Source organism: Pan paniscus, chromosome 23, assembly GCF_029289425.2.
Source record: "Pan paniscus chromosome 23, NHGRI_mPanPan1-v2.0_pri, whole genome shotgun sequence".
In the NCBI taxonomy this organism is placed as follows: domain Eukaryota; kingdom Metazoa; phylum Chordata; class Mammalia; order Primates; family Hominidae; genus Pan; species Pan paniscus.
The window spans coordinates 7,816,260-7,826,265 of record NC_085927.1 but is presented as its reverse complement, the minus strand read 5'-3'; the positions used below and the strand labels follow the sequence as shown (position 1 = coordinate 7,826,265).

The 10,006-nt window shown below is 32.5% G+C and overlaps 1 pseudogene; it reads right to left on the bottom strand.

Moving 5' to 3' along the window:
- Window positions 1–918: 918 nt before the first annotated feature.
- Window positions 919–9,326, bottom strand: LOC134728407 (putative ankyrin repeat domain-containing protein 20A2; annotated as a pseudogene).
- Window positions 9,327–10,006: the final 680 nt, after the last annotated feature.

The following is a 10,006-nucleotide window of genomic DNA, read 5'->3' as shown; positions in this document are numbered from 1 at the left end:
TCTCTTACTTACATAACAGATTCATCCCACCATTCAATCATCTTAGAAGCTCAACTCAACCTCAAAGTTCCTGACATATTCAATCACCTGTTCAAATCCTTCCAGCAGATTCCTATCTCAGAATAAAAGTAAAATTCCAAAGGCCTTTGAGGTCCTAGGTAAACAGGTCTCTACCTCCCTCTCTGACTTCAAAGCTCCTACAACTCCCTCCTGTAATTACTCCATTCCCACTGTACGTGAAGCCTGCCACCCCTCAGCCTGAAAATAGAGATCTAATGCCTTACTCATAAATCACAGGCAGCTACAAGTATCTTTGTACTGAAAAAAATTATATTCCAATGATAGTCATTGAGCCTTGAAATAAAAATTAGGAGCTAATTATTAATATAAATATTCAAAGTAAACTATAAATACCAGTGGGAAGACTAAACCAAATATAGTTTTGCTAAATATTACATGTATCCTAAATTATGATTTTATAACAAGTAGGTGCCTTTAAAACATTACATAGTCATAAAAATATGTAATTTGACATATTTTCAGATTTGTTAAATTAATATGATTAATAACAAAGATATACCAACTAAAATACATAAAAAGCTACTTAAAGCAAGGTATTACAAGACACAGCAATACACTTCAGTTCATCTGGGAAATCTAGAATTAAGTGTCAAAATCAATTAAATTTTAATTTGAAAATACTCATTTCAGGTGTAAACATTTCCATTTATACTTACATTATGGTCTTAACATGTGGCAACATAAAGTCATTAAAATTATTATTTCAGCAGTACAGAACTATCTACCTTAAAATATGACTCTGTGCCTAATAAAATTTCATAGGTGACACAATGTCTTTTCTCAAAGTAAATCATCTCTCACCTCTACCTTTTATTTCCTAGAAATGACGCACGTTTCTAAGCTGGTATAGTAAACACGGTTTTCCTTTTTTTTTTTATTAAAACAGCTTTGTTGAAATATAATTTACATACTATAGAATGTATCTGTTTTAACTTAAAGTTAAAAGATTTTTTAGTCCATTTACTGAGTTGTGCAGCCATCTCTACAATCCAACTTTACAGCATTTCCATCACTGCAAGATCCCTCACGCCCATTAGCAGTAACTACCAGCTTTCAGCCCCAGCCCTTTGCAAACATTAGTCTACTTTTTTTCCCTATACGTTTATCTTTTCTGGATGCTTCATGTAAATGGAATTATACAGTATGGTAAACACACTTTTTATCCATTGACTTTTATATTCAACTAAGTTCAACATGTATCCAGAACCAAATGTTTAAATTTTCTTTCTAAAAGTTTGAAAATATTTATCTTCCTTGATACTTACTACTCTTTCTGCTTTCTCTCTCTCATATTGAAAGAGACTTTCTTTTAAATGATCACATTCATTCATTGCCTTCTTATTTTTCTCTTCTAGCATGAGGTCTTTCTTTCCACTCTCAGTAAAGCCTCTTTGGCTATTAGTTACTATCTCTTTATGATCCTCTTTCTGATGAACATCATCTAGTTGCTGTTCAATGCACGGATTTTCATGTTGGAGTTGACATATCCTCTCTTCTACACAGCTCCACTTTCCAGTGGAATTATTCACTTTAGCTTCTGCATTTTCATATGTCTCTTTCATTTCCTTTATTTGCTGCTGTGTTTGGCTTAGGTCGTTTGGAGAGTTTCTAAAGCCAATGACTTTTTTCTGAGAGTATCTCTTTTCTTACGGAACTTATCTTTTAAGGTATTGAATTTAATTTGCGTTTTAGAAAGTTGTTCAGTAAGAAACTCATTCTTATCTTCTTCTTCGGAAATATCAGAACTCATTTTTACTTGTACGGAAACATCTTGTGTTCACTCTAATGCAAGTTTTAGGTTTCTTTCTGTTTTCACACTTTCACTGTGTTTACTTATAGCAGCAGTCAGTCTAGACTGATGATTCAATTTCAGCTTCCAGTCTTTTGTTGCTTTCTTCTTCCTTCAACAGTTCGGAATTGAGCCTCGTATTCTCAGCTTTGAGATCATTAAGCTCTAGTTGATACCGGAATGCTGTTTTTGTTATCAATTCCTCATTGAGTTTTATATACTTTTCAAGGGCAGCATTTGTTTTTTAACAATTTTAACGTCCTTAAGATATTTATTTTCTTTTTCCAGGTTGTCATTTTTCATTGTGCATATTTCCTGTCTGAGTATAGCAATATCTGTCTTCAAAATGCAATTTTCATCCATCAGATCTTTCATTTCTTCGTGATTATGAAAATCCTAAATAAAACAAAAGAAAGTTTTAGCTAGTACTCAATAAAATAACATATCATGATTACCTCTGAAGTTAAAGAATAACCTGCACATCCATATACTAAAAAGGTTACTGTAAGTGGATATCCAACTGGAGGAAAAGTTGAAGCAAAACTTTGAACCTTATAGAGCATAAGTTCCAAAAAGTTCAGAAATTTATTTAAAGTCAATGAATTTATAAAAGTAAACACACACACACACACACATGCACACCAGAGAATTTTTAAGAATTTCAGAATTGGAAAAGCCTTTCCCTGAATTACAACAAACTCAAAAGCATAAATTAAAGCATTAACAAATTTGACTAAATTAAAATATATCAAAAAATTGCATTTACACTTTGATATCTAACCCATACACCACCCTATAGTAAGAACCTTACTTCACACGTACTTGGACAGATAAAATTTCCCAGAGTTACTACAGTTCTGTTTCACTGATAACATTCTATTTCAATTTGACTCTTTTAACACTTTTATAGTCAGTTGTAAGAATTACATTTACTAAATCATAAATCTAGACATTATACGAGTCACTCCTATATACATTCATTGATGAACTCATCTAGTTACCACAATTTTGAAAAAGAAATGTTAAAAATATAAGCAAGCTACAGGATTTTCCCCAGGACTTCTGACTCTACTTCTAGTTCTCTGACAGATCACAGTTACTTCTGTGGTGTAAATGTATCAATACGAAAGAAAACTTTTATTTCAAAACACCAATGGTAAATAAGATAAAATTTATAGAGCTCTTCTTAGAATATCATGAGATTATTTGTGATTGCAATAATTTGTTTCCTCTTTATAGTATTAGGTACAGTAATCAATATGAAATAGCGGGAAGTACAAGGAACAATTTTACTGGGAAAAAAATCTTTATCAATAGGTTATCACTAAGTATATATTATGGCATATTATTGTTTTCAAAAGCTCTTTGTAATAAAATAATATCCTATGTGGATGCCAAGATTTATAATAAATATTAATAATTGTACCTGTAAGTGTCATCATTCATTTTTTGAAAATGAGATAACATTTCTGGTTTGTTTTATACCAAAATATTATATATTACATCAAGAGGATATTATAAGTAACATTGATAAAATAAAGTTTAAAATATAGAATTTTTACCAAAGATTGATTTATCTGATTTGGAGTATTTCTTGTAGTCTTCAGTTTCATCTCTAGTGATTGAACAGTTGGTTCAAGTTGTTTTGCTTCAACTTCTTTCTTATATTGTTTCTCTTTCCTTTCTAATTCTTCTCTATTTTTTTGTACAGCATATTAACATTTGTTTTTTCTTCACTTTCTTGTCTTAAGATGCATCTGCAGATAAAGACATTTATCTTAAAATTCATTTTGTTAAAAAACAAAGAGATCATCCTGTGATCTACCTCTGCAGATGCTCTTTATCATCCTAATAAAATTTCTATGTTCTGGATTATTTATCCTTTGTAGTTCTCAGATATTTAATTTCTCACTTCAACATCTTCAAACTAATGCATATACTTGAAAAGTAGTAAGGAAAGAATATTCTGCTAAAGTTTTTGTTACTAGTCACTCTAGTATGTATTATAAAAAAGGATACTGGAAATAATTCAGTATAGTTAGAAGTTCAAAATTACCTTTTCAAATCACACAGTCATAATTACTCCCCGATTAGAAAAGATCATTTACAATCAACTAAATTTTTTAAGTTACTATTTATTGACAAGCGTATAAGTTCACTAGAAATAAATTTTCATCTCTATGAAATATTGTAGGTGTCTCTCCAAATGATTTACAGAGTAAGATGTCTCTCACACAAACTATATCTGCAGATGATTGTCATCTAAAACTAGGCTAAAGAGTCTAACATCTGTTACCCCACACTTTTTATAATTCTTTCTTAATACTTCCAATTCACCTTCTTATTACATATATTTTATATATTTATTAAGCTGTTGTTCATTATGTGTAATATATAATTAATGCCCTTAATAAGTATGTGTATGTTTACACAAGTTATGTTTTCCTGTGAAATCTAGTCCCAGAAGTGGAGTTGTTGAGTTAAAGGGATGTCAGGTTATTTGAAATTTTGATACACAGCACTAAGTTACCCTTCAGAAATAATTTACCAATTTCATATACCAACAGTGTATGAGAATGCCTTTTTCCTCACATTTTCAATGGTAGTAATTACTTTTTCAATATCAGCATGACTTTACAAAATATATCTTATTTTATGTTAATTTGCATTTTTCTGATTACCAGGCAGGGCTAAATATCCCTGGTAAAACTATAAAACTTGTTAATCATAAGGAACATTAGTCCAATTTTGAATTAGTTTATAGCACAATGACAATTATCTGCTGAGAAATGCTGCTATAGGTGGCCAGGCACGGTGGCTCACTCCTGTAAACCCAGCACTTTGGGAGGCCGAGGTGGGCAGAACACCTGAGGTCAGGAGTTCGAGACAAGCCTGGATAACATGGTGAAACCTCATTTCTACTAAAAATACAAAAAATTAGTTGGGCAGGGTGGCACATGTCTGTAATCTCAGCTACTAGGGAGGCTGAGTCAGGAGAATCACTTGAACCCAGTATGCATAGGTTGCAGTGAGGTGAGAACACACCATTGCACTCCGGCTTGGGCAACAAGAGAGAAACTCCATCTCAGAAAAAAAAAAAAAAAACAAATAAAAAAACAAACAAAAACACACTGCTATAGGCTTACTTACTTATCATGCTCTTCCTTCAGTTTCTTGGGAAATTGCTGAGGATACGTTTTCCCAACCTTTCTCTTTTTGGTTAATCTGTCAACAGCAGCAGAAGACGTACTATGACATACATTTTCTGATAGTTGTAGTTTTTCACTTTTGTTTGTATTATTTCCTTCTTTGACCTTTAATAAAAGTAATATGAATAATAATTATTATTTTATTCAATAAAAAAACTTTTTCCCTGATTTTTTCACTTGATTCAGGTTAACTATCACCATTTTAATGATAAAAGTATTTTGTGCTTACTTTAATTTTATCATTATACATAATAATTATAAGATACTTATCATTTTATCATTGAAATTTTTGTCAAGTCTGCTCATTTCTGTTTGAGTGAATGGAATAATTTTCCAAAATTTCAAAAAGGACTCTTCTCCATTTTGTGCTTTTATTCGCATCCACTCTTTGCTATCTGATATAAACGTTTATGCTATCTGACTGGCAGAAACAGAGAAATAAAAAGACACAGGCATGACATATATGTTCTGTCATTGCCACCTGGATTTTACATGAAATAGCCAGATTAAGAGGATGTGACCTTGTAGGCCTTCAGGAAGAGTAAAGAAGTTATCCCTTTTCTGCACTGAGCTATTCTTTTCCCCACTGCCTTTTATCTCTTTTTTTTTTTTTTTTTTTTGGATCCTGGGATATCAAAAAAGTGAAAGTTCTCCGTGAACTATGGGAACCAATGTTTGCCACAACACAAGAAGCAGAGTGAAACTGCTGAGTTTCTAGTGCAGAATTCTGGAAAACGAGATGCTTCCCAGATTTCACATTCAATTACCACAAACATTTATAGGTAGAAAACATACAGTACTGTTATCTACTTTAGCCCCATTATCTACTGAAAATGGGAGTCAAACCAACCAAGACATATGAAATGTTTCATCCAGAGCTCTTGAGGTGGCATTCCCCAGCATTTCACGGCACCAAATAGCGTGATACAATTCCATATTGCTGAATTACATAAATTACCAGATAAATTTATCAAATTAGTCAGATATATTAAAAGTCTAACTTGAGCAAAGCAATTTAACACCTCAGAGGGTGGGAAAAGGCCTCATCTGCTTTTACTTTGAAAGAAGAAAATCTCTCGATTTTTGTCTATCTTTAGAACACCATGTACAGAACTCAACTTTCTACTAAAGAGTCAAAGGCTAAATTTTTAGCCAAGAAATTATGCTTCTTTCTTACATGATAAAAATCATACATGCCAAAACTTAACATACTTTATTAAACAACATAATGTAAGGTCTGATTCAACAGAAATATTGGAGTGGTGATTTTTTAAAATATGTGGAAGTATATATTTGTTTTCAAAATATTGGAAATAAGCATGATGGAACTATACATTCAAACAGTTTGAGCTAAGCAGATAAACTGGCGTGCATGAAAACACATTAAACAGACTCATTTGGCTGGGAATATTCATTGCAACTCTCAAGGCTAGACGTGTTTTTGTGGCTCATCTCAGTCATTGCTTCCCTCCCATTGTATTCCCATTCTATCATTAAATAAATGTAATTCATCCCTAAATGAATACAGAAAAAAGAATCTAGAATCTAAAGCTTATTTCTTTAGCAATTTCTTTATGTTGATCTGGTTCAGAAGGTCACATGGTATATGGCTGAATTAGTTTCCCAGCTCATATGCCACTTGGAAGACTGAGAGTGAGACTTAGGTTGATTAATGAAGAAACATTATGAGAACATTCTCCAGAACCGTTGTTTAGATAGCAGGACTAATCTACTTTGACACATAATTACACATTTAGAAAACCCCGCTGTAACTGTACACATGAGATTTTCTTGAATAGAAAATTTGACTAAATCAAATAATTGATAAAGAGAAAAAAGAAGCAGCAAGTGAACCTCCGTCTTTTTGAAGTTGGACTTTCTCTTTCTCCAAAGCCAGGAACTCTACTTGTAACATGCCTACCTCATTCTTTTTACTATTATTATACTTTAAGTTTTGGTACATGTGCACAATGTGCAGGTTTGTTACATATGTATACATGTGCTATGTTAGTGACCTTGGAATATCTTGCTGTAAGTCTTCTAGCTATATTTTTGATGTTCTCTCACTATGTGGCAAAGAATAACCCGCATTTTATAATTCAAGATTCATACTTTTGTAGTTATTAACACTGGGATTGTCATACAGCGGCTTCTGGAATAAGCACTGTGTTGGTTTTCTGTTTTTATAAGTATCTGTAGGAGCAGAAATACTGTGACTTTCTATCTGAATCATACGCTTCATTTCTTTGGGGTGGGTAAACCACAAATCAAAAAGACTTTCTGGATCTCTAGACTGAGACCAATGCCTAATGTCTAATTTCCAATTAGTGGTATTTGGGTTTATATATTTTTCCTTTTGCATGTCAAACTCTTAATCATCTTTCATTTCAATCATAATTACTGCGTTCCTTACTTTTTCAGTTTCTATATCATAACAAAAATTTTCATCATCTGTGTTAGAAACAAGCTGTGTGTCTGGTTTGTTATCATTTTTATAGTCTGATTTATTTTAATTTAAATGAAGCTTAGAAGATGACTAGTAAGTGTATTTCAGGGACCTGGAGTGTGAATGGAATAAAAAGACATTTGACATGGGCTTCCTCTGTTCAGGCGCTGCCTGGACTGCCACAGAGCTAGACCCTCCAGATACATTTTTCTCCTCACAATCAGGGACATGATTCATCAGACTAGAGGGCACTCCTTTTTTGTTCATCCCTCTTTAGAGTTACCATGTAGGAGCTCTTCCTCGGGGCAAGCAGTAATTTTGGAGTTTTCAGAACTTTTACCAATATTCAGCTTGAACTTGTTTGTAATGAATTTTAAAGAAAGTCATGAATATATAGATTGAGTCCCTTTATCACTGTTCTTACCCAGTTCTGGTTCTTGAGACTTTTTGGGGGGGGGGCAGGTGCAAAATGGAAAACAAATTTGCTTATTTTGTTTCTCAGATGTCTTTTCTGTCAGAGTGTATGTTTTAAAATTAGCTTTAATCAAGTATAAACAAAGAAATATTAGAAAATAGTTAAAATTTAACTGTGAAACTTAATCTATGTGTTGCTACTCTTAAATTATGGGATTGTAACTAAAAAGTGAAAAATAATTTGCCTTGGCTTAACATAGGACAGAAACATGAACCAGCAAGCTGAACTCTCAGTGTCTGTTTGGACTAAACTTAATGCATTTGTGTAAAATCTACCAGAAATGAATTCAAAGATGATAGGTAGTATTATAAAAGCTTCCTCTCTTACGAAGACTTTACCTAAGCATACCAGAAAGAGTGAGCCCTTACAGTGCATGTTTATTTCTGAAGATTCACTAGAGCACTAGGCAAACACTAAATTATTAAGAGCTAAACTGAACACCAATAAGAAAGAGAAGCAAAATTTTAAATTCTAATTCAAATGATATACTACGATAGTGTTATGTATCTAGATAGAATTTCTGCTTATATCCACTTCTAATATATTTTAAGTTCCGGTAGTGATAGGGTTTGGATTTTTTAAATTTTAGTAATGTTTACTATGTATTTATGTTGAAATAAAGTTATTGTTCACACCCTGACACCAAAGGTCCCATTCTGCAAGGTAGGATTCTCGTAATAGGCAACTGCATTGACTTTTATGACCCCATTCACTCCCTGAACACAGACACAGAAGTCAACTGGTGACCACAAAACAGAATAAATCTTTAACCTCGGCACTGGTGACCAGAAATATAAAACTGCAACATTTGAAGCACTGGCAATGATGACTCCTTTAATACTACTTTAACTCAGTGGCCATTGTTGTTAAACTGTTCATAATTTCTATTCCTCAGTAATATGACCCAATACTTCATGTTACCTTGTGTATTATGAGTAAGGTTATATAAATAAAACAGCAAGATAATTCTGAAAATTTCTTGCCTCAATTCCAAGGGTAAAGACAGCTATGAGTTACTAGAGATACTAAGAATTACTAGAATAACTAATAGTTACTAGAGATAGTAAGAATATCTTAAGTTTCATAACTGGTTAAGATGTTTTAAAAATTAAATATAAAATTATGATCTATTGGATTCTAAAGGTATAGTCTGAAAGGTCATGTCATTTGGACTATGCTTTGTTAGTAAAGCAAAAAAAAAACCCCTAATATTAAACAAGAACTTAAATTTTCATATACCTGTGATTGCTTCTTTTCACTTCTTTCACACTTTTCTTGCTCTTCCTCTAAAGCCACTGGTAAGGTTTGTTCTGTTGACAAATTCATTGATTTAGTTCAAATGAACTAAGAAGAGTTAGATAAAGACTATAATCTTTATAAAAATAAATAGAGAATAACATTTCTTTGTATTTTATATTTTGAGAGTTTGAATGAAACAATGTTTACTGAAATATTTACTTCTGTAAGAAATACTTCTAATTATCCAAAACTTCAACAAACCACTTGGGGAGACACCAGATATCACCAGATTCAAGCCATGCAAAATCTCAGGGTCACTCACAAATTGTTCCACCCAACATAAGTCAACAAAACTGTTGGAAACAAAACAGAAATTTGAAATACAGTCAAAATATACAATGTAATGCTTTACTATACTTTGTAACACTATCTTTTTAACAAGACACTAATTGAGTTGGCAGTTACTAATAATTTGCAAAATTATTGTTCTTTATACCTCAATTAGTGTGCACCCGATTTTTTACATCACAAATGTTTTCCCCTGCTATTCTGAAAAATTTATTTTCATCTTTTAAGACTCAGAAAGTAGGCTGGGCATAATAGCTCACATCTGTAATCCCAGCACTTTGGAAGGCCAAAATGGGAGAATTGCTCAAGGCCAAGAGTTTAAGACCAGCCTGGGAGCCATAGGTAACCTTGACTCTACAAAAAATTAGACAGGTATGGTGATATGTTCCTGTTGTCCCCGCTACTCAAGAAGCTTAGAT